Here is a 24,628-nt window from a genome sequence, read left to right as displayed (position 1 = left end):
GTCCTCTGGGCAGGACACGGTCATTACCCTCTTGAACTCTCAGCAGCCGTAATTGCTTGCAGGAGACCTGGAGGAGCCTGGACACATTAACTTCCCACCCTGGAAGAGGGAAGTGCGCCTCCCAGAGGACTTCAAGGCAGTTGATAGTCGCTAGTAGGGAGATGCTCATGAGATCCCACCCCTTCCTGAAGGGACAGTTAAGCGTTGCTGAGGAAGAAAGAGATTTTTTTTTTCCTTCAGTAGTGTAACTGCTCATAAGTTGTTCGTGTTCATCCTGTGTGGAACCCCAATTAAGCTCGTTGGTTCTCCAAACTACACTCCGGTAGGATCATTTGTCATGGGTGCCCTAGCTATAGGGAGTGAACATTTGTATCCTCAGGAGAAGTTCACACACACATGCAGTTGCCTGGACACAGACCAGAATGATGCCAGTCACCTGACTGCTTTTGCCAATGCGTACTACATCCCAGGAGAAGCCACCATTCCATCCCAGGACATCTCTGACTGTGTCATGATTAGTCATAACTGCAAGAACACAAAAATCTGTGGTGCCTGAGGACATATCTATGTGTTTATTTATTGTCCTTAGTAACACAAATAAACAAAAATATCTGTAGTCACATAAATCCGAAGGGAACATGCTTTGTGACACTTTTTTTTAAGAGTACAAGAAGATCAAGTCATTAGACCAGTAAAGAAACAACACATAAACCATCTACAGGGTCTCACAGAATGTGTCTACATTATACAATGGAATAAATAAACTTGCCACCAAGCCGAAAGAAAAACTCAGAGAGCTGATTAAGCAATGACAGGTGAATATGGCTGGGTTCACGGCATCGGAGTCACCAGTCGTATGTTGTTCTCCTGACAAGCTGAGGAGAGAGGGTTATACGCTGCAGAGGAAGACCCTGGACGCTGGGACCATTGCTGAGCTACTCAGATGATTTGTGGAAACTTGTGAAGCCATGCAATTCAAAGGAGAAAGTACGGGCTGTGTGACCTCAGAATGTGCTAGAAAGCGATATTCCAGCCATACTCCAGGCCACTGGGTAAGGAACTGACACAGCTCAAAACAAGAATACTTAGGAGGGGAACTTTCCCAGCGAACACTTCGTTTTCTATTTCTGTTTGTTTTTATGTGTCTTTTTCCCCCAGAGGAGATGTTTTCCCTCCAACACTGCAACAGTTTAAGGGTTTGGCATCTATGTAAATAGCCTAAATATGTCCGCTCTCCATGTACATACTCAAGATTACAAGTTGTAGTTTCTGAGTTTAATGAACACTGGGGTTAGACTGTTTCCCATTACAAAGAGGAGAGGAGCAAAGCAGAGTGTTCAAATCAAATAAAGCCATCTTAACATCTGCATTACATTAGAAGAGACACCAGACAAAATGCTGACTCTTGAGATTAAATCTAAATTTCCTGCTGGAGCTCTGAAAGAGCTTGAGAGTCTAGGTCCAAAAATCAACAAAGAAAAGTTATCCAAAAACGTCCTTAACCCAAGATCCAAAAGCTCCTTAGCTATTTCTCTAAAGCACTGATTTAGTCAACAATTACCCAATAGCCATACAAGCAAAACTCAGCAAGATTTCTGCTTTGTGATCAAGCCTCTCTCCCTGTTACAGGATACACACCTGGAGTCTGTGTCATGGGAGATGCTGAAGCTGCCCTCCAATTCTCCTCTGCCAAGATGTTCCAAATGTCTACAACTTGCTCCCCAGGAAATACTTACAACACACTTAAGTTTCTAAAGATGTTATTTCTGTCTCCTTTTGGAGTCAGTTGGCCTTTACTTTCATAACATAGACTTCTAGAAGAAAGTCCAAACCTCTCACCAATTAAAACAGCAAGCAAAACAGAAAAACAAAAACGCACAAGGCCAGAACTCAGCTGAAGAAGTCTACAGTTGCAAGCCTACAAAACCTCTTTCTTGATGAGCCTTTAAAGAAGGAATGCTGACCTACTGTGTGGTTACATGGATGCTTCTGTGAAATGCTACCATGGTACACACACACACACACACACACACACAAATACTAGCTTTCCAAGGGCAGTAATTTCATTGTGGTCATGTTTACTGATGGGATGGTTGTCTTAGGTACCTTTATATTAGTGAGATACCACAAACAAACAAAACAAACAAACAAACAAACAAAAACCATGGGGCTCATGGTTCCAGAGAGGACTGGAGTCCATAAGCATCATGGTGTGGAGCATGGCAGCAGCCAGGCAACAGCTGAGAGCTTACATCTGATCCACAAAGCAGGAGGCAGACAGAGAGACTGGGAATGATGTGGGCTTTTGAAACCTCAAACCTTGCTCCCACTCACACACTTCCTCCAACAAGGCCACACCTCCCAATCCTTCCTAAAGAGTTCTGCCACTGGAGACATCGCATTTAAACATATGACACTATGAGTACCATTCTCATTCTAACCACCATAATGGTTAAACTTAATTTTCAGCTTAACTATATTTAGAATCAACATGGAAGCACACATCTGGGTCTGTACATGAGGTTGACCATAATTCACAAGGATTTAACTGAGTTACCTGGATCGCTATCTACAGCTCCTTACTTTTTGAGTCTCTTACTTATTAAAGCAACTCAGTTTTTGGCTTCAGCTGAATCATTCTAACCATATTCTAAAGGGGAGGGAGAAAGCAAACTATTATTTTTAAATGTAGATTTTATTTGTAAACCTAGCTCAGTTCTCTTAGTGCCTGATATAGGTGGGTTATTGAACTTTTTCTACATTTAAGAATGAGAATAAATTTCCATCCATACATGAAGTACTTCATTTTTTTCTGCTCTACTGAGCCTTCAGTTCACATGACATCTATCCAGCCTATAGATTTCCTAGAGGTAAATTTCTTCTTAGAGGTAAATATCATTACTTCAATATGCACAGGTCTAAAAATGTAAATTAAAGCTTAAACATACCTGTCAGATATTGACTACTTTCCAGTAAATGAAAAATCACAATTAGTATGTTTAGATATGCAAATAAGTAACTGATACTGAAAGTTACAGTAATAAGTCTAGAATGTTCTGGGCTGTTTTACTAAAGTACCAGATGTTTTCTATATATTATCTCTAACTGCCATAAAAACTATACAGGACTGCCTGCATTGCCTTCCTTTGACCTGGTAAAGCTGCCCCACACTCAGGGGGAGGTGACCAAAGAGCCAGCCACTGAGTTCATGTCAGAGACAGTCCCTGTTCCCCTTACTAGGAAACCCACTTGGAGACTGAGCTGCCTTGGGCTACATCTGTACAGGGGTTCTGGTTATCTCCATGCATGGTCCTTGGTTGGAGTATCAGTCTCAGAAAACACCCTGGTGCCTAGATTTTTTTGGTTCTGTTGCTCTTCTTGTGGAGCTCCTGTCCCCTTCAGGTCTTTCTATCTCCCCCTTCTTTCATAAGATTCTCTGCACTCTGTACAAAATTTGGCTATGAGTCTAAGCATCTGCTTCAATACCCTACTGGGTAATGCAGTCAGTCCTGATGAGACCTGATAGGCTAGTATCAGAGAAAAGGGGAGGAGGATCTCCCCTATCAGTGGACTTGGGGAGGGGCATGGGAGGAAGAGAAAGGAAGGGTGGCAATGGGAGGGGTGAGGGAGGGGGCTACAGCTGGGATAAAAAGTGAATAAATTGTAATAAATATAAAAAGAAAGAAAAAAGAAAAAACTATGCAGGAAAGATGTTATCTTCCATTTTGCTAGAGGGAAAATGAAATTTAAGAAGACTAAGCAGAGGCTCTGGGGGTTAGATATCTCTGTCAATAAAGTGTTTGCCATGCAAGCATGAAGATTCAGGTTCAACGCCTAGAGCCCACACAAATCGCTGAGCATGGCGGGATATGCTTTGTAGTGGTTTAGATGGGAATGTCCCCCATAGGCTCAGAGGTTGGAGCACTTGGTCTCCAGTTAGTGGTGCTGTCTAGGGAAGTTCAGATGACCTAGTCTTGCTGGAGGAAGTGTGTCACTGGGGCAGGTTTTGAGAGTGGAAAGTTTCATCCCACTTCTAGTTTTCCCTCTCTACTTCATGTTCACGGTTGAAATGTAAACTCTCAGCTTTGGCTCCGGCTGCCATGGTTCCAGCATCCCTATGGAACCACAAACCAAATCTCTTTCTTATGTAAGTTGCTTTGTCATGCAGTTTTATCACAGTATCAGAAAGTAACTAATACATTCTTGTAATCCCAGCACTTGAGGACACAGAGAGAAGAGAGTACCTGGAGCTTGCTAGCCAATAGCCTATCCTAACCAGCCAGTGAGAGGCCTGGTCTTAAAAACAACAACAAAAGTGGACAGCTCCTGGGAAGCCACACTGGAGACAGCAAAATCATGAAAACTGACCTGAACAAACATAGCTTTCTTTTGGTTTGGTTTGGTTTTGGTTTTGGTTTGGTTTGGTTTTCGAGACAGGGTTTTTTGGTTTTCTGGTTTTGTTTTTTTGTTTTTGTTGTGTGTGTGTGTGTGTGTGTGTGTGTGTGTGTGTGTGTGTAGCCTTGGTTGTCCTGGAACTATCTCTGTAGACCAGACTGGCCTCAAACTTATAGAGGTCCTCCTGTCTCTGCCTCCCAAGTATTGGGATTAAAGCCATGTGCCACCACCACCACCTGGCTTTCTTTTCTTTTCTTTGTGTGTGTGTGTGTGTGTGTGTGTGTGTTATGTATTTGTAGGTGCACTGACCCAAGAGAGTGTGTGTTGACCCCAGAATTTGACATCAGGACATCTTCCTCAATCATTTCTCCACCTTATTTTTTGAGGCAGGGTCTCTCATTGAACTTGGAGCTTGCCATTTTGGCTAACATGGCTAGCCAGCAAGCCCTCCATCTGTCTTTGCTTCCTAGCATTGGTACCTCTAGAGAGGAGAATGAACAGAAGTCAAACAAGCAAAATAAGTAAGGATAATGATGCTAAGCCAGAAATTCATGGAGAGGGTTGAGTTTCTAAATACCACAGGACACTGAGTCATTGTGACTAAAATACTAAGGCTGGTGCCTGAGAAATAACAAGGAAGAGACATTTTAGGATAAATATGCCAAATAATAAACATGATGTGATCATAACAATGCCTATAAATGAGAATATTTATTTTTAAATGCATGTGAATTTTTGCTCCCAAGCATGATGGATTAACAAGAACCACATTTATTAGCTTATTCGAAAACACTGAGGGTTGGGGAGACTTTATATGAAACTATGGCTCTTAAACCACTGGATATCAGGTGTTAAACAATCATTCCTGATAAATGAGGAACAAATGAGACAAACCTCATGATTTTCCCAACATACTGGCTTGAAAGAATGTTTGGGGACATGGTGCAGGGAAGGGAACTGAAGTTCACCCCAACTATGAGTGGCCACTAAAGCAGTTAACTTAAAATAAAACGTATAGTTTCAACATCCGTACAAGGAAGAAGAAATGCCTCAAAATGACAACTTCAGCTCCTACCTTAAATTAGAGAAAAATAGAACAAGCTCCTAATGAAGAAATTAGAAAACAGGCTACAATGTAGGAAAGAGGCAGTGGGGAGACAAGAGCTACCACACAGGGCTTTTTGTGTGTGTGTCTTGGGCTCCTTCCCAACATGGTGGCTCTTCTCAAGAGAGAGCCAGCCAAGAGCTGTCACATCTTCTAATTTTGCTCTTAAGTCACAGCAGTCACTAAAATCAAGTACCAGTAGGTAGTCCACACTAAACCGTAAAGATTAGACTCACCTTTGACAAGCAGAAAGTGAAAGGATTGGCAGGTACTACACCCACAAATCATGCAGACTCCTCACATCCTCCGAAATAGGACTGTTTCCGGAACCCTCAGGAAGGGCTCTGCATCAGGGAGCTAAACACTGCAGCTTCAAATCCCAGTATGTGCTTGAGTTCTCAGTATTTATAAACACCAATATTCTGAGCCCAAAATACAGGTAGGAATCTGGTGTATTCCAGTGAGGTTGAAAGGGACAGAAAAGAGATGGAAGAAAGATATGTTGAAGGATTTAGCTCAAAGAATGCAGAAAGGTAACAGGCGAAATGCAGTACCTAAACTCCATAAGGAATATTTAAAGTCACGTATGGGTCAGTAGCAAGAAAGGAGACTGGAGAACAAAAAAGGGCAGGCCAGCAGCCGCCAACGCGGCAGGTTTGCTGTGGGTTAGCATAGGCGGCGGAGGCCCGCTGGGTTTGGGCACCCTGTTCCTAAGCAAGCTTGTATTTCCTCTAGACGCACGGTTTCTGCCCTTGCTGCATCAGCTCGGCTAGTGTCATCTCCAAGGGTCTGTTTAACCAGCTCCACTAAAAACTAACACCGCAGAACAAGGATCGGGCTTTATCTGCTTTTTTACTCTCTGTACCCAACAACTTGCCTCTAGTGCCTGGGACTTAGCAAATGAGCATGCATGAACTGACCTGAACTATGAAAGAGAGAGCAAAGAGCTAGTCTTAAAAAAAAAAATAAAGTTTAGAACGAGCGGTCAGGACAGGATTCAGGACTTAAGAGGACAAAGGTCTAGTTGTTGAACTGTGTGGTGGTCTGTGGCCTACAACCAAGAAGTTTCAGTTTTACAACTCAACTATTTTTAAAATGTAGGTTTGTTCTAGTGTGTGTATGCGTGTGGGTGCCCACAGGCCACGGCGCAGGCATGGAGGTCAGAGGACAGCCCAGATCACACTCAGGCGTTCAGGCTTGGATGGTGAATGCTGCTACCTGCAGAGCCATCACACTGTCCCCAGTTCAGTTCTGAGGTACTGAGCGGGACTGGCCTAGCTCAGCTGGACTTCTCCCCCGAAGACCCAAAGACTGGGCGTTCCAGCAGGAAAAGAACGAGCAGCAGGGATGAGAAGAGCAGCTCGCTAGATCCGGATGGGTCCAGGCATCTCAGTGCCGACTCTCTTAGATCCCCTCATAAGCTGGGCCCCTGAAGTCCCTCCCTCTCCCACTTAGGATATTCTTTATTCGTTGCCTGGACGGTTTATTAGGGCAGCTGCTTACAGTAGCGACCAGAGGCAGCCCTTCCCATCTCAGCATCTGGAAACCTCACTTAAAAAGCATTTCAAGACCTTTTGTGCCAGGAAAAAATAAAAAAATAAAAAACTTTTATATTTAGAAGACATTATTTTCAAAACACATCCAGTGAGGTGCCAGTTCAAAATTGACGTTTCTAATGTTTGTCAAATTGTGAGACCCAGAAAATGTGGTTTCAAGAACTGTTGGATGTCGGATTATATTACTAAAACAGTAGTTGTGAAATCATATTTATCACCTATATCAACTAAACAAAATTATGTTCTGTTAGGTTTTTAAATTTCATCAGAGTTCTCAGCTTTCACTAAAATGACTTGTCCACGATGTCATGCTTAAGAAGGGAAGCAGCGCCAGAGAAATGGCTCAGCATTTGAAGTGCTCGCCCCTCAAGAGTGAGGACTTTTGCTGGGGTCGCCAGAGGCAGGGCTGGAGTAATAGCTTGTCTTCTAATTCCAGCCTCAGAAAGCAGACGTCTGGAGCAAGCTGGCAGCTAGCAAGACCAGCCACATCGGTGAGCTCTGGGTTTGACTGAGAGACCTTGAGCATAGCCACATCGGTACGCTCTGGCTTTGACTGAGAGGCCCTGACTCAGTGAACAAGGTGGGAGATCAGAGGATGACTCCAGATATCAGATATCAATCTCCAGCCTCCACATGCACACCACACACACACACACACACACACACACACACGAAAGTGGAAGAAGGAATAAAGAAGAAGGAGAAGGAAATAAACTGGTTTTTGTAAGTGCTTCCCATATGGCAGACACTTTAGATATGATGTAACCCTAACATGCAGGTGTAAACCACACCCATTTCAGAGCCAGAGGAATTCCAAACCGGAGTGATTCCGTTTAAAATGTTTTAATTCCTACAACAAGAAGAAAGAACCTTGATAGTAGTGTGGCAAGGATGATGAGCCTGACAATGAGAAACAGCGGGGAAGCAGATGTCGCCTCGTGGTTCTCGGCAAGCCCCAGATATTGAATAATAAAAACAAATCAATAGCTGATGGTAAGAGTCTCCCCGTGACACAGTGCTAATTAGGGACAGAGCCTCAGCCCGGATTCCCATCTGTCTGACTTGAAAGTTCAGGGTTTTTTTCCACCATGGTGTGTTGCCTCCCTCAAAGGAAAAGTCTGAGAATGCTTTGTGAGCCTGTGACCAAGTAAGAAGACGTGGCCTGAGGTGTGGCTCATCACCTAATGGACACTTAGCAGCACTGGTGACACAAATGTGACAAATACTTTAGACTCACGTAACATTCCCGCCAAAGTTAAAATAGAGCTACATCATTTCCCCCCTTCGCTTTCCTCCCACTAAACTTTGCCAGACCCCTCCTTGCTCCCTTTCAAATTCATGGCCTCGTTTTCTTTGTTATTGATATATATGCACACATCTGTATATATGTGTATACACATGCATATATGCATAAACCTGCTTGGTCCAGTTTAGTGTTACTTGTCTGCACATGATTTCAGGGCTGACTACTTGGATAACCAGTTAGGGAGTCATCCCCGGGGAAGACTGTTCCTCCTGCCCTCGGCAGTCTTTCCTTGCCTCTTTCTACTGGGAAGGTTATCCCTCGTTCCTAAGAAGCATTTTAGGATACAGCATCTCGGAGTATAGCTTAGACGTTGCCTCTCTTTTTCAGAATCCAAGGAGGAGCTGAGGTTAAGAAGTATCCGTGCAGCTAGGGAGAGAGTTCAGTAAATAAAGTGGCCACCGGCCAAGCCTCAGGACCTGAGTTCGGATCCTGGGAACATGTAAAAAGTTCAGTGTAGTGGCCCCGTGTCTGTAACCCAGTGCAGGGGTGGGGTGGGGAGGAGCAGAGACACAGGCATCCTTGGGGTTCATCAGCCCGCCAGTCTAGCGAAATCAATGAACCCCAGGTTCAGTGAGAAACCCTGACCCAAAATATAAGGCAGAGAAGACATCCGACACTGACCTTCGGCCTCCACGTGCACACACATGCGTGCACATCCACACACTTCCACATGAGCACACACATAACACACACACACACACAGAGAGAGAGAGAGAGAGAGAGAAGACAGACTGAGCTAGAGACAGGCCAAATGCAGTTTAAAAAAAAAAAACTGCGAGGAAAGAAGGAAAAACAAATGAAAACAAAGATTAAGTGTGGAGGAGGCAGCTGAGCAAGCTTAGAAGAAGGGTGTGAGAGAGTTCTCAGCCTGGAGAGCTGAGAAGGCAGGACAGAAATGTCTCTTGTATAAAGAGAAGCATAAAAATAAGCAAGATGGTGTGGATTCTGGACACAACAACAGAAAAAAAAAAGGTTACAGAAAATAAAAGGACTATAGGATGAGAAAAATTAAAAATCACTGGAAAGAGAGCGACAAAAAATAGGGAGAGGTGACGAACGACAGAAAAGAAGGCCCAGCATGCGGGGTTTCCCTCTCCTCCCTGACAACAGGATCATCGACTTTGAGTGATACATTTTGCAACCGCTGGGTAATAAACTGAAAGCACCAGAGAGCAAACAGACCCTCACAATGAAGAGTAAGCCCTGAGGAATGCAAATCAAACTTGCGCATGACATAATGCCTCAAAATGTGGCACGTGGCGCTGAAACATGATCTAAAATCATTTTCATTCCAAAGCGAGCTTCCACACCGCAGGTTCTGCTACAGCCTTCGTCCACACGCTGCAGACCGGAGCCTGCTCCATCTCTACTGCTGAGCCAGCAGAGGGACTCCACAGAAGCATTCTTCAAGCTCATACGCACTTCTCCCAGCATCCTTAGCCACGCGTCACTGCGTCCACAGTGAGCACCCATGCGCTGTTCCACAGCCGATTTTCCTCTCTGATTCCGGGAGTTTATAAGTCACACTCATGGTGTGCAGACCTTTGCTATGCCTGCGGCTGAAATAGGTCCTTCTTCCACACTTACTGGTCTCCTTTTTTGAAGATAAATATTTCTTTCTTCAAAGGGACAAGTTAAGATTCATAAAGCAGGGCCCAGGGGTGTGGCTCAGTGATAGACAGTCACCTAGGGTTCCTAAAGCCTGAGTCTGACCACTAGAAATCAAGCAGTGTGTGTGTGTGTGTGTGTGTCTGTGTGTGTCTGTGTGTGTTTGTGTGTGTCTGTGTGTATCTCTGTATGGCTGTGTTTGTGCATGTGTCTGTGTCTGTGTATGTTTGTGTGTACCTCTGTGTGTGTCTGTGTCTCTGTGTGTGTATCTTTGTGTCTGTCTGTGAATATGTTTGAATAAAATTTAGTCAATATATTAGTTCTTCAAATGGGAATAAAATTTAAAAAAAATTAAAAATGTAGGCCTGGGAATTAATATAGCTTAGGGTAGGGCACTTGTCTAGCTCACTTGTCTATCTTGCTTGGACACTGGGTTGGAGTCCAACATTGAAAATGGAGTGGGGGACTAGGGATGGGGGAAAGAAAGGAAAAAAACGAGGGAAGGAGGGAAGCAATCAGGAAAGGTATCCTGTGGCTTTTTTTTTTTTTTAAGAGAAGTGTTTTATTAAACTCAGAAGTATTTTATTGAAGGACTCAAGCTAAATACTTGGCAAGTGCAGCTTCTAACAAGGCACTGGGACCTGAACTACACAGATTCTAATTAAGGCCTCGGCTATGTGCCTGATATCTACTGAAGAAAAAATCAACATCATGGCCAGGCACTGCCTTGAACAGAAAACAGCAAGCATAACTTGCCCACACGGCCAATACTTGCCATCACTAAAAACTGCGGCCTCCCCATGGCTCTGGGTGTCTAAGCTACAATTCAGAGGGCCCTCGGTCCTCACTCCCAGCCCTACTCCTCCTCGGCTGGCAATCAACACTTCAGCCTTCCTTCGGAGACCCCACCCATCTCCAGCCTTTCTCCTACCTGCACAGCTATGTGCTTCCTGCAGGGATACAGCCTGCATTCCTACCCAAATGAGCCACTGGCCCCAACCAAGACAGGCTGAGCTTCGATCCCAAGTCCTCCACTCACCAACTGTGCAGCACCGGACAGTTTACCGAGCCTCTCAGAGCTTTGCTGTTTTCCTCACGGGATCGCCGTGAAGGTGTAGAGAACTTGATACTCGGGAAGCCATTTCCCAGGGCCTAAAGGGACGTTTGCTCATTCAGAAGTAATCATTTTCAGAGTTACACCATGGTAAGAAGTGGCCTGATTTTATAAATTACATTATAATGGAAAAGTAAATGTCAAAAAAAAAAAAAAATAGACCAGCCTTGGCTCTGAGGATAATATAACCAAGCCCCTTAAAGGCCTCCGTGCTCCCCTGCACATCCTAGTGGTTTCACTGACTCGAGGGCCCCCCAAAGAGCCTTCAAGTACTAGTAAACTTGGTTTATAGCAGCTCACTTTTTATGTTTTGGGCTTTTTTTTTTTTTCTTCAAATCTTTTAAGAGCGAGCCTGGGAAGGAACTAACAGTATAGCATTGTTTCAACAGAACTAAGTTCTGAGTTCTGACAGCTTATAAGTGAACTTTTGGAAGAAAATCAGTGCTCAGTTTAGAGACTGCTTGAACCGCTGTGGTAGATTTCCATAAAACTTCAGAAATCAAAGAACTTCGGTGGAGTTAGGAAGTCTCCCACGCCCCTCGGGAGTGGATTTCCCACATCAGTGCTTTCATGCTGGATGAGCTCCAGGTTGTACTCCAGCATTTAGTTAATTAAACGTGGCTGATTCTGAGGACAAAATTGATTTCCCTTTGGCACACAGTAGGCGTGTGCGTGCTGTGCGTGCATGCGTACGTACGTGTGTGTGTGTGTGTGTGTGTGTGTGTGTGTGTGCGCGCGTGTGTGTGTGTGCGTGTGTGTGCATGTACATGTGCACCAGACCCCACCTAACTTCCCAGTTTTGGCTCAAATGCAGCATCTGTCCAGCCGGTAGAGTCTGTTAACTGAAGATGTAGCCCAATGCTCCCTGAGCTCCTCCTTCCAAAACCAAGAATCGAATGAGCAGTGACAGTACCGCAAAAGCAAAATAAGAAGAGCTCACTGGAAAATAACTCACACCATGCTGCTCCACTCAAGGGCCTGTGCCCTTCCTGCTCCCCAAATTCATCACAAACAGGGGCCAGGCTGAGTTAGGGCCTCACACATGACTTCCTTTAACACGATTTCTCCTTTGCAGGTCTTCCCTCCAGACACATATTGAATATCTTAGTAAATGCATTGAGGTTGTAAGGGTATTAGGACTCCAACACGTGGCTTTCGGGGGACACAGTTCAACCTGTAGTCAATGTGTTACAAACATCATCATTCCAGCGTTTGTTTTTTGTTGTTGTTGTTGTTGTTGTTGTTTTTGTTTGTTTGTTTTGGTCATGCCAATGCAGTCATAAATACTATTGTTTGTGTGTTTTTGTACATGCATGAGTGTTATCGGTAGACTTAACTCCGAGAAGTAGAACTGTTGAGTCAAAAAAATGCATTGGTATGTACATTGTTAAATTGTCCCCCAATTTTCTGTGTAATTGAAGCTTCCTCTAGAAGTGAATGAATGCTGTCTTTTCCCATCATACACAGCACGTAACCTGCCGTCAAATCTGTCCATCTTGCAGTTCAGTCTGCAAGTTTTAAGCTGTCTTGTTCTGACCTGCCTATTTTAATTCTAGGGGAAGTTTAGATGGCACATATTCTGTAAGATGGAATTGCGAATGGCGTGTACCTCTATAATGAGACGCCGTCCTTACAGTGGTCTGCTTTACGTTACTCTTGCCAACTTGAAAGGATTTAGAATCTCTCAGGAGACAAACCTCTGGGGACGCGTTTCCAGTGAAGACATTTCCAGAGTCTTAACTGAAAAGGGAAGATCTGCTGTGGGTAGTGTCATCCCTGGAGTGCCAGGCTGAATAAAAAAGAGAAATGGGGAGTAAGCCAGCCTCCATCTCTCTGTTCTTCCAGATTGTAAATGTACTGCAACCCATTCAGTAGCCTCAAGCCTCTGTCGCCATGCCTTGCCCTCCATGAAGGACCGTACCGTAAGCTGTGATAGATGGTAGATGGGTAGATAGATGAAAATAGATAGATAGATAGATGATAGATAGATAGATAGATAGATGATAGATGATAGATAGATAGATGATAGATGATAGATAGATAGATAGATAGATAGATGATAGATGATAGATAGATAGATAGATAGATGATAGATAGATGATAGATAGATAGATAGATAGATGATAGATAGATAGATAGATGATAGATGATAGATAGATAGATAGATAGATAGATAGATAGATAGATAGATAGATGATAGATGATAGATAGATAGATAGATAGATGATAGATAGATAGATAGATAGATAGATAGATAGATGATAGATAGATAGATAGATAGATAGATAGATAGATAGATAGATGATAGATGATAGATAGATAGATAGATGATAGATAGATAGATAGATAGATAGATAGATAGATAGATGATAGATAGATAGATAGATAGATAGATAGATAGATGATAGATAGATAGATAGATAGATAGATAGATGATAGATAGATAGATAGATAGATGATAGATAGATAGATAGATAGATGATAGATAGATAGATAGATAGATAGATAGATAGATAGATAGATGATAGATAGATAGATAGATAGATAGATAGATAGATGATAGATGATAGATAGATAGATAGATAGATAGATAGATAGATAGATAGATGATAGATGATAGATAGATAGATAGATAGATGATAGATAGATAGATAGATAGATAGATAGATAGATAGATAGATAGATGATAGATGATAGATAGATAGATAGATAGATGATAGATAGATAGATAGATAGATAGATAGATAGATGATAGATAGATAGATAGATAGATAGATAGATAGATAGATAGATGATAGATGATAGATAGATAGATAGATGATAGATAGATAGATAGATAGATAGATAGATGATAGATGATAGATAGATAGATAGATAGATAGATAGATAGATAGATAGATGATAGATAGATAGATAGATAGATGATAGATAGATAGATAGATGATTGATAGATAGATAGATGATAGATAGATAGATAGATGATAGATAGATAGATAGATGATAGATAGATAGATAGATAGATAGATAGATGATAGATAGATAGATGAAAAATAGATAGATAGATAGATGATAGATAGATAGATAGATAGATAGATAGATAGATAGATGATAGATAGATAGATAGATAGATAGATAGATAGATAGATAGATAGATGATAGATAGATAGATGATAGATAGAAGACAGACAGAAGCAGAGCCACACATGTTCTGCCGAGTGAAAGCGGTCACTGGGCAATTCTGTCTGTCTCCAGTCCTTGCCGTATACACCCCTATCTGTGCTTTGCTGAATGGCTGCATTCATGTCTTTAGTAGCTTTAATTAATTAAGACTTTTTCTCCTACTGATTTTCTTCCAGTTGATATGTTCGCCATGACTTGACGCGATATTTTCAAATTACGTTGAAAGAAGCAGTTGTTTTTCATTTTAAGCTTCTCTGGAAGCGTTTTGGCAAATAAGTCAAATTCAATTTTTAGTCTCTGACTAGGCCAGACCTCACTGTTTTTGCACACTACCACATTTTTAGAAACTGTAAAACATGGCCCCACAAGCAGAAGCTGCTATCAGAAACAGACGCATTTAGTGAACAAAGAAAGTTTCAAGTAAATAGGCAAGATGCTGGAAGGAGAAGGGTACGTGTGCTATAAGGACATACATTAAAATAAAAAACAAAAACAAAACAAAACAACAGCAAACAAACAAAACAAAACTAGTGGCCTGCAGTGTACGTATTTGTATGTGGATCCCGCAGTGGGGAAGAAGGTCCTTCCGTATCTAACAGAACTTCCAAGTTTCCCAAGAGCCTGCTGATAGCAGCGGGAATGTTTATGAACACTAGTGGATCCTGCTGGCCACATGTAAATTTGAAGCACACATTAAGGTTTCCGCGCCTCGGGATTTCCTCATGCTGTTGGCAAGGGTCTGGACGCATAAGGAGACCTTTTGTCAAACCGCATGACTCCGGCTTGTTTACGAGCTCTAAAATTAAATCATCTTGCATAAATGCTCAGAAGGTAATCTTCATGTTAGTCTCAACGGTCCCCAGTGCCACCACAAAAGACGCAGTCACAATTCATTCTGCGACACTGGGCATCCCTTCAGCTTCCGTGGTGGTACAATGTGCTGCTTCATGGGAGTTTTGCGACCTACACACTCTCATGAGTTCTGGGAGGGAAATTGTAGCTGGAAGCACTTTTGCCAGATCTTGTAACAAAAGCATTCACCATTGAACAGAGGAAATACATGAATGTAAAAGAACAAAAACACTACTTCAGAGCCTGCAAAGTTTTTTTCAATGTGGGACCAAATAGCAAACATTTTGCATTTTCCAAGCTATACAGCCTAGATTTATGGACAACTACTAAATTTTGCTGTTGTATCATTTTTTAAAAAATCACCATAGATAATACATAAATGAACAGACATCCGGCAGTGCTCTTTAGTATGGTTATCCTGTATTATATGGCTAATATATGCTTGTAAGTGAGTATATACCATGTGTGTCTTTCTTGTCCTGGGCTACCTCACTCAGAAAGATCTTTCCTAGTTCCGTCCATTTGCCTGCAAATTTCATTATTTCCTTGTTTTTAATAGATGAGTAATATTCCATTGTATAAATGTACCACAGTTTCTTTATCCATTCTTCAGTTGAGGGACATCTTGGTTGTTTCCAGATTCTGGCTATTATGAATAAAGTTGTTATGAACATTAATGAACAAATAAATGTTCTTGTTGTATGGTAGAGCATCTTTCGGGTATTTGCCCAAGAATGGTATAACTGGGTTTTGGGGTAGTTTTATTCCCAATTTTCTAAGAAAGCACCAGATTGAATTCCAAAATGGTTGTACAAGTTTGCACTCCCACCAGCAATGAAGGAGGATTCCCCTTTTCTCCACATTCTTGCCAGCATGTGCTGTCATTTCAGTTTTAATCCACAGACCTAAAGAAACTAAATAACAAGAAAGACTCTAGGGAGGATGCTTAATTCTCATTCAGAAGGGGAAATAGAATAGACACGAGAAGACGTTGAAGAGAGGGATCAGGACTGGAGCCTACCACAGATATCCTCTGAAAGACTCCGCACAGCAGAAAATGAAGCAGATGCTAAGACTCACAGCCAAACTTTGGACAGAGCACAGGGAGTCCTATGGAAGAGTAGGGAGATAGAAGGAAATGGAGGGGACAGGAGCTCCACAAGGAGACCAACAAAATCTGGGTCCAGAGGGCCCTTCAGAGACTGATGCACCAACCAAGGACCATGCATGGAGAGGACCTAGACATCCTGCTCAGACCTAGCCCATAGGCAGCTCAGTCTCCATGTGGGTTTCCTAGCAAGGGGTGCTGGTGTTATCTCTGACACAGACTCTGTTACCTACTCTCTGACCACATGCCCCCACATCCCGATCACTTGCCCCCGGCAGGGCAGGCCACAGAGGAAGAAGATCCAGGTAGTCCTGATGAGACTTGATAGGCTGGGGTCAGATGTGGGGAGGAGGGCCCCCCCTCTGTAGCCTAGAGGAGGGGTTGGGGGAACGAGGAAGAAAGGGTGGGACCAGGAGGAGACAAGGGAGGGGGCTACAAAAAGGATATAAAGTAAATAAATTATAAAAAGTTAAAAGACAACTTTATTTAAATAGAATGGATGGCCAGACAGATTTGACCTGTGGGCCATAGGCTCTACACAAACATACAGATTGCTCATGACTGTGCTGGTCTGCCCTTCTCTATGCTCTGCTTTTGTAGATCTACACAGCTAATGCGTACCAGACCTTGCCAGGCTTAGAAAAATAATAACAATGCCTGATGTAGTGGCACACGATCGAAATCCCCGTACTCGGGTGGTAAAGGCAGGAACATGAGGAGTTCAAGACAGCCCTGTCACATAGTACATTCAAAGGCAAAGGGCTACATGAGTCTCTGTATCAAAATAATAGTTCCTGGGGCCAGGGAACTGGCTCCGTGGGTAAAGTTCTTGATGTGCAAACACTAGTACTTGACTTAAGAACCCCGACATTCATGTAAAAGCCAGGCCTGCCAATGCACACCTGTGACCCCAGTGTTGGTGGCATAGGACAAGTAAATCCCTGGAGCCCTCTGGCCAGCCAACCTTAGCAGTATGTTTTCCTAAGACACAATCCTGCTACCAAAATATGCTGCTTTTTAAAACACAAGAAAAGTTTTTAAAAAACTAGAAAATTGTCATTATTTTGGGTGAAATTAAGTTGACTACAGTGATACAAATATAGACCCTTCTATTGTGTGAGGACATGGCTACCAGGTACTACGTATAAACCAGTGACCTCCACCAGACACCAAATCTGCTGCCTTCTTGACCGTAGGCTTTCCTTCCAGAACAGCTGAATAGAATTTTTGTTATTTGTAAAACAAAAGAGAAACACAAATGCTATCCAGAGTTCTACCATACATAGCCATGAGTCACAACGATGCAGCCAGGCAATCTCCTCACCCGAAGCGGCGACGCTCTGAGCCGCGGAATTTGTCCAAGACTGTGTGAAGGGACGCTCCCTGGCCACCGGTGTTCTGATGACGCGAGCGATAGGAGCTGAACTGTAAGTTGCCGCCTGCCTAACATTCTGCGTGGCCTTAACGTCTCTTGTCAAACCATCTGGAGTTTTCTTCTGATCAAAACTTACCTCCTCTGGCAGGATTAAAGCCACCAGCATCCCGTGTAATTAAAGGAGAAAGAAAATTGAGCGTTGGCCTTGGAAACACAGGCATTATCTACGGTTGCCAAAACCAATTTGAAATACTTAACTACTAAGATTATACATTCAGCCAAATTAGCAATTACAAATTACCAGCTTTGTACAAAGGCAAAATAAAAGTAAAACTACAAAAAAAAGAAAGAAAAGAAAAAAAAAAAGGTTGTTAGTGACAGTACTTACTTACCAAAGCAGGGTCTCCTGATGGGGTCAGTGGGAATGAAAACTTGGCCTGGGTTGGAGGGTCTCAGCAAGACTGAGGCTGAGACTGATTTTTTTTTATTTTAATTTTTTTAATTATTATTTTTATTAATTACAATTTATTCACTTTGTATCCCTCTGTAGCTCCCTCCCTCCTCCCCTACCAATTCCACCCTCCCTCCCCCTTCTCCACCCATGTCCCTCCCCCAGTCCAGTGATAAGGGAAGTCTTCCTCCCCTTCCCTCTGATCCTAGTCTATCAGGTCTCATCAGGAGTGGCTGCATTGTCCTCCTCTGTGGCCTGGTAAGGCTGCTCCCCCCTCAGGGAGAGGTGATCAAAGAGCAAGCCAATCAGTTCATGTCAGAGACAGTCCTTGTCCCCATTACTATGGAACCCACCTGGCCACTGAGCTGCCATGGGCTACATCTGTGCAGGAGTTCTACATTATCTCCGTGCATGGTCCTTGGTTGGAGCATCAGTCTCAGAAAAGACCCCTATGCCCAGATTTTTGGTTCTGTTGCTCTCCTTGTGGAGCTCCTGTCCCCTCCAGGTCTTACTATTTCCCACTTCTTTCATAAGATTCCCTGCATTCTGCCTAAAGTCTGGCCATAAGTCTCAGCATCTGCTGGGATACCCTGCAGGGTAGAGCCTTTCAGAGGCCCTATGTGGTAGGCTCCTGTCCTATTCCCTGTTTTCTCCTTCTGATGTCCATCCTCTTTGCCTCTCTGAATGGGGATTGAGCATTTTAGCCAGAGTCCTCCTTCTTGATTAGGAGACTGGTTTATTGTAAGCAATCAAACTTTTTCAAAAAATTAATTAATTTATGTGTTTATTAATCCTGATTCATCCCGACCGAAGGCCCTCCCTCCTCTCCTCCTGTCCCCTTTCTCCCTCACACTTTCCTTTATTCCCCTCAAATAAGGGGAGCCACCCCACTGCCAGCTCAGACCAGCACATCAAGTTGCATCAGGACTGAGCACTTCTTCCCCTGTGGCCTGGTGAGGCAGGGGGAAGTGACTGAGAAGCAGGCAACAGAGTCCATGTCAGAGATAGCCCCCACCCTTGCCCCCTTCCTAGGGAACCCACACATTGGCCTAGCTACCCATCATCTATGTATGTATAAAGGTCCTAGGTTGAGTCCATGCATGGTCCTTGGTTGGTGCGCCATAAGCTCCCACACACACTCCCAGGCCCAGGTTAGTTGGCTCTGTTGGTCTTCTTGTGGAGCTTCTGTACCCTTTAGGTACTTCTTTTCTTCCCCCAATTTTCCACAAGACTCCTTGAACTCTGCCCAATGTCTGGCTGTGAGTTTCAGCATCTGTTTAGATCTGCTTTTGCATGAAGCCTCTCAGAGATCACCTATGCTAGTCTCCTATCATGTCTGTCTTTCTGGGTCTAGGTTATCTCATTCAGATGATCTTTTTGAGTTCCATCCATTTGCCTGCAAATTTCATTATTTCATGAGTAGTACTCCATTGTTTAATTGTACCACCATTTCCTTATCCATTCTTCAGTTGAGGGACATCTATGTTGTTTCTAGACTCTGGCTATTACAAATAAAGCTGCTATGAACGTGGTTGAGCAAATATCCTTGTAAGGTGTATGCCCAGGAGTGGTATGCTGGATCTTGAGGTATGGTTATTCTCAGTTTTCTGAGAAAGCACCAGATTGATTTCCAAAGTGGTTGCACAAGTTTGCACTCCCACCAGCAATCGAGGAGTGTTCCCCTTTTTCCATATCCTTGCCAGCATGTGCTGTTACTTGAGTTTTTGATCTTAGCCATTCTGAGAGGTATAAGATGGAATCCAATTTAAAAAATGGGATACAGAGCTAAACAGAAAATTCTCAACAGAAGAATCTCAAATGGTGGAAAAGCACTTAAAGAAATGCTCAATGTCCGTAGTCATCAGGGAAGTGCAAATCAAAATGACTCTGGAATGATGTTTTTGATGTGTTCTTGGATTCAATTCATGAGTATTTTATTGAGTATTTTTCCATCAATATTTATGAGGAAAATTGGTCTGAAATGCTCTTTCTTGGTTGGGTCTTTGTCTGATTTAGGTGTCAGGGTAACTGTGTCCTCATAGGATGAGTTTGACAATGTTCCTTCCATTTTTATTTCGTGGAATAGTTTGAAGAGTATTGGAGTTAGCTCTTCTTTAAAGGTCTGGTAGAATTCTGCACTGAAACCCTGGCCCTGGGCTCTTTTCGGTTGGGAGACTTTTAATGACTGCTTCTATTTCCTTAAGGGTTATAGGACTATTTAAATCGCTAATCTGAACTTGATTTAATTTTGGTAAGTGGAATCTATCAAGAAAATAGTCCATTTCATTCAGTTATTCTAGTTTTGTAGAATATAGGCTTTTGAGGGAGGACCTAATGACTCTTTGGATTTTGTCAGTTGTCTGTTGTTATATCCCCCTTTTTATTTTTGACTTTTTAAACTCGGGTATTATCTCTCAGATGTTTATTTAGTTTGGCTAAAGGTTTGTCTAGCTTGTTGATTTTCTCAAAGAACCAGTTTTTACTTTTGTTGATTCTTTCTATTATTCTCTTTGTTTCTACATTATTGATTTCAGCCCTGAGTTTATTTTCTCCCAACTCTCTTCTTCCCCCACTCCATATCCCTCCCTTAGTCCACTGATACGGGAGGCCCTCTTCCCTTACTATCTAACCATAGCCAGCTCTTGGTTTTATTATTTCTTTGATTTCAGTTATTTCCTACTGTCTACTCCTCTTTGATGTGTTTGCTTCTTTTTGTTCTAGAGCTTTCAGATGACCTGTTAACTTGCTAGTATGTGACTTCTCCAATTTCTTTATGAAGGCACTTAGTCCTATGAATTTTTGTCTTAGTACTGATTTCATTGTGTCCCATAAGTTTGGGTATGTTGTGCCTTCTTTTCATTGAATTCTAGAAAGCCTTTAATTTCTTTCTTTATTTCATCCCTGTCCCAGTGGTCATTGAGTAGAGAGTTGTTCAGTCTACATGTGTTAATCGGCTTTCTGTTGTTTCTGTTGTTGTTGAGTTTCAACTTTAATGCATGGTGATCTGATAAGATACAAAGGGTTATTTCAATCTTCTTGTATCTTTTGAGACTTGCTTTGTGAGAGACTATATGATCAGTTTTGGAGAAGATCCATGTGATGCTAAAAAGGTACACTCTTTTGTGTTTGTGTGAAATGTTCTGTAGGTATCTATTAAGTCCATTTGATTTGTGACATCAGTTAGTTTCATTATTTCTCTATTAAGATTCTGTCTTGTTGATCTATTTTTGAGAGTTGGGTGTTAAAGTCTCCCACTGTTAATGTGTGGGGATTAATATATGACTTAAGCTTTAGTAATGTTTCTTTTATGAATGTGGGTGCCCTTGCATTTGGGGCATAAATGTTCAGAAATGAGATGTCATTTTGGTGGATTTTTTTTTCCTTTGATGGGTATGTAGTGCCCTTTCCCATCTCTTGATTACTTTTGCTTGAAAATCTATTTTAATAGATATTAAAATAATATTTGTTTCTTGGGTCCATTTGCTTGGAAAATCTTCTTTCAGCCCTTTACTCTGAGGTAATGTCTATCTTTGTTGCTAAGGTCTGTTTCTTGTATGCAGCACCATAATGGATCCTGTTTTCATATCCACTGTTATGTATTAACCTGTTAACCTGTGTCTTTTATTGGGGAATTGAGTCTACTGATGTTGAGGGATATTAATTACCAATGATTGTTGATTCCTGTAATTTTGATATTGGTGGTGGTAGTGTGAGTGTGTGTGCTTCCCTTCTTTGTTTTTCCTGGTGTGAAATTATTTATTTCCTGCGTTCTTCTGGGTGTAATTAACTCTGTTATATTAGGGTTTTCCTTCTAGTATCCTCTGTAGGGCTCAGTTAGCGGAAAGATATTGTATAAATTTGGTTTTGTTATGAAATATCTTGGGGGTTTTTTCCATCCATGGTGATTAAAAGTTTTGCTGGGTACAGTAGTCTAGGGCAGCATTTGTGGTCTCTTAGGGTCTGCAAGATATCTGTCCAGGTCCTTCTGAATTTTAAAGTCTCTGTTGAGAAGTCTGATGTAATTCTAATAGGTCTGTCTTTATACATTACTTGGCCCTTATTCCTTGTCGCTTTTGTTTTTGGTTTGTTTGTTCGTTTGTTTGTTTGCTCTGTACACTTAGTGTTTTTATTATTATGTGGTGGTAGGGTTTTCTTTTTTGGTCCAATCGATTTGGTATTCTTGTATATTTATAGGCACTTTTTTCTTTAGGTTAGCGGAATTTTCTTCTATAATTTTGTTGAAGATATTTTCTGGGCCTTGGAGCTGGAAATCTTCCCTTTCTTTTACCCCTGTTATTCTTAAGTTTGGTCTTTTTATAGTGTCTCAAATTTCTTGGGTGTGTTGTCTTAGAAACTTTTTGGATTTAGCGTTTTCTTCGACTGATGCATCAATGTCTTCCACTGTATCTTCTAGGCCTGAGATTCTCCCTTCCATCTCTTGTATTCTGTTGGTGATGCTTTCGTCTGTAGTTCCTGTGTTCTTCCCTAGGTTTTCTACTTCCAGTATTGCCTCAAATTGTGTTTTCTTTACTGCTTTTATTTCCCTTTTCAGCTCTTGAACCATTTTAGTCATTTCCTTCTCCTGTTTGCTTGTATTTTCCTGTATTTCTTTAAGGGATTTATTCATTTCCTTTACCTGTTTGATTTGTTAATTTCCTGTTTAAAGGCCTCTGTCATCCTCATGAGATTAGGTTTAAGGTCGTTTTCCTGTGCTGCATGTGTGTTAGTTCATTCTGGGTTTGTTAAGAGTATGGTAGTTGGGTTCTGGTGGTGCTGTATTACCCTGGGTTTTGCTTAGTGTGTTCTTACACTGTCCCCTAGCATCTGGTTGTCCCTGGTGTTGGCACGTTTGGCTGTCCCTGGTAGTCCCTGGTAGTCCCTGGTAGATGGCTGTCATTTTACTGTAGTCACTGATGTCTGCTGTCTGTCTGATGGCAGTCTCCAGTTGTTACTGTCCCTGGAACCACAGGTAATGCTGGCACCCAGGAACTAGCATGCACAGAACTCAGGGCAGACCTCTCCTCTGCTTGCAGTGTCCAATTGCTGTTGTCCCTGTGACTACAAGCAAAGCTGGCACCCAGGGGTTCTCTCAAGGAGGTCACAGAACAGACCTCACCTCTGCTGGGAATCTCCAATGGCCACCATCCCTGTCTCTGGAACTGCAGACAGAGCAACAATCAGACTTTTTATTTCTTATCAGAAACAGAATATAATGGTAGTTGTCAGGAAGAATACAATTGTAATTGTCAGCATACAGTGACATTTGCAAGCTATATAAAGTAAACAAAATTAATGTCTAAGACTAACTGTCCAGCCAAGCTTCTTTATGCTATGCTGACTTCTAGGGAATTCAGAGATAGACAGGTGGTCTCAATGATCCACTGCTTCAGAGAGTGCCTCAGTTTCTCAAGACCCAAAAAGTATCAGTCAATGGTAGCTCACACCTTTAATCCCAGCACTTGAGAAGCAGAAGCAGGTAGAGCTCTGAGTTCAAGGCCAGCCTGGTCTGCATAATAAGTTCCAGAACAGATAGAGCTACATATAGAAACCCTGTCTTGCAAAACCAGAACAGATCCTTAGTAAGGGGAATAAGGACTGTCTCTGACATGAACTCAGTGGCTGGTTCTTTGTTCACCTCCCCCTGAGGGGAGAGCAGCCTTACCAGGCCATAGAAGAAGAGAATACAGCCAGTCCTGATGAGACCTGATAGGCTAGGGTTAGAAGGAAGGGGAGGAGGGTCTCCCCTATCAGTGGACTTGGGGAGGGGCATGGGAGGAAAAGAGGGAGGGAGGGTGGAATTGGGAGGGGATCAGGGAGGAGTCTACAGCTGAGATACAAAGTGAATAAATTGTAATTAATAAAAAATAAATTAATAATTTAAAAAGCAACTTTTTAAAAAATAAAAATGTCAATTTTCAATAAAAAAGAAAGAAAAAAAAAGAACAGAGAGAAAGAGACAGAGAGAGGGGGAGAAAGAGTGAACTGAAAGACACACAGTGCCCCAGGAGCCATAGACTCTCACCTGGAAAACCTCTCAGATCCTCTCAATGCAGCTAAATCAGGCCAACTGCATGAGTCCTTGCAAAAGGTTATTCTCTGACAGTGCCCCTGCTGAAGCCTTTAATTCGGAAAAAGAAAAACAACAAAATACTGTTTTCTCTTTGTTAAAATGCCTCAACTTGCGTGTCCTGTGAGAACAGAAAAGACTTGACTCTAAAAGATTCCACAAATTTTATATAGAACATGTTTTTTGTAAGGTCAAAAACATGTTTTGTCAGAGCTGGAGAGATGGCTCAGCAGTTACAAGCACTTGTGCTCTGGCAGAGGACCCACACTAGGTTCCCGACACCCACCTGGTAGCTCATAGCCAACTCCAGCTCCAGGGAATTCAGCATCCTCCCCTCCAAGAGCATCAGGCACTCTTGCAGTGGACACATGCACACACAGACATGGAAATAAACACTTTTTTAATATATTGAACTATGTAAATATGTGTTGTCATTCACTAGAATATAAAGCACTACTATGGTATCGTGACCCAGTTCCTAAGAAGCTCGAAAGATTTGAGGAGTTATTTG

This window comes from Meriones unguiculatus, chromosome 2 (assembly GCF_030254825.1).
Source record: "Meriones unguiculatus strain TT.TT164.6M chromosome 2, Bangor_MerUng_6.1, whole genome shotgun sequence".
NCBI lineage: Eukaryota > Metazoa > Chordata > Mammalia > Rodentia > Muridae > Meriones > Meriones unguiculatus.
The sequence above is the reverse complement of the archived record's forward strand: the minus strand, read 5'-3'. Positions refer to the sequence as shown.